The sequence below is a fragment of the Sinocyclocheilus grahami genome, unplaced genomic scaffold (assembly GCF_001515645.1).
Source record: "Sinocyclocheilus grahami isolate Dianchi unplaced genomic scaffold, SAMN03320097.WGS_v1.1 scaffold792.1, whole genome shotgun sequence".
In the NCBI taxonomy this organism is placed as follows: domain Eukaryota; kingdom Metazoa; phylum Chordata; class Actinopteri; order Cypriniformes; family Cyprinidae; genus Sinocyclocheilus; species Sinocyclocheilus grahami.
Window position 1 is genome coordinate 337,273 of NW_015505971.1, and position 1,514 is coordinate 338,786.

The 1,514-nt window shown below is 39.0% G+C and overlaps 1 protein-coding gene across 1 annotated transcript in view; it reads left to right on the forward strand.

The window, feature by feature from the left end:
* iars1 (isoleucyl-tRNA synthetase 1) overlaps positions 1-1,514 on the forward strand; it is a 79,606-nt gene that overhangs the window by 430 nt on the left and 77,662 nt on the right. The window lies entirely within an intron of this gene.

The following is a 1,514-nucleotide window of genomic DNA, read 5'->3' on the forward strand; positions in this document are numbered from 1 at the left end:
GAGTGTGTGTGTGTGTCAGGACAGTACTATCAGACAGTTTTATCCTTCTATAAAGTGCTCGTGTAAGCAGTGATGGTGATGATGAAGGTTTAATCATCTAAATGTTTAGGGACACGTCTATTGTTGTCTACACATCAGGTCAGTAAACTGAATCTGAAACTAACAACCCAGTCAGACTGGTTGTGGGCTTTCTGTCCTGTTGACTTGTGTGGCTATTAATAAGCTATTAAGTTATTATTATTATTATTATTTAAAGGGGTCATATGATGCGATTTCAATTGTTCCTTTCTCTTTGGAGTGTTACAAGCTCTTGGTGCATAAAGAAGATCTGTAAAGTTGCAAAGACTAAAGTCTCAAATCCAAAGAGATATTTTTTATAAAAGTTAAGAGTCAGCCACGCCTACCTAAAACGGCTCGTTCTAACACGCCCCCACATGTCTACCTCACTATGTGGGAAGATTTGCATAACGCCGCCCAAATGTTCACGCAAAGAAAGAAGGCGTAACTTTTATTCTCGCTGTAGTATTGTTGCTGCTGCTGCCATGTCCTGAAGACGCTGTGTGCTTCGTTGTGAAAGCGAAACTAAACGGCCGGACAGGGCATCATCACAGTATGGTGAGGGGCGTAACATTTCCGTCACACGCTTGAGGTATTCGGCCAATCACAGCGCACCGGATAGCTGGCCAATCACAGCACACCTCGCTTTTTTGTAAAAATCACGTGTTTCAGAAAGGCGGGGCGCCGTTTTAGGTAGGTGTGGCAGAGTCTTAACTTTTATAAAGAATATCTTGGATTATCTGGATTGATGTTTAGATGAAGGCATTATTGGAAAGTCTGGGAAACATCTCAATCTCACTAAGGCCCCGTCCACAAGGAGACGTGTTTAGCTGTATACGCATACATTTTGTATCGTATAGGCGTATCGTCCACACGGATCCGGCGTTTTGGGAGAGTGAAACCGGGTCCCAGAGTGGATAAATCTGAAAACGCCGCCCTTGTGTTTTTGTGTGGACAGCGAATCCGTATATTTTCTGAAATGATGACGTCATCAGCCCACGTCTCGCACCTAGTCAGACACCTCTATGTCACGTAACAGCAATAAAAACATGAACAAACACTGAACGATTGTCTTTTTATTAACTAACATTAACACAGATTAATAAATGTATTGTTCCATGTTCGTTTGTATACTCATTGCTATTATATATGTATTTTAAGTAATTTCAAAGGCTAATGTTCACTTCTATTTTTATTACCACATAAAAATTAATTATTATAGTGCCCTATGAAATCAGTTTTATTTCCAAATTCATTTTTTTTCCATTTTCATTTTTCTATACTCTGTTTTATTATAATTGTATTATTAGTAGACCAGAACACGTGGACATGTTGTCATTCTTACTCTATAACACTGAACTCTGATTTCAGTGATTTGAACTATGAGATGGACACGTGCTTCTTGCACTCTATGTTGCTCTTTACTTTTGCTTTAAAAAAAGGATTTCATACAAATT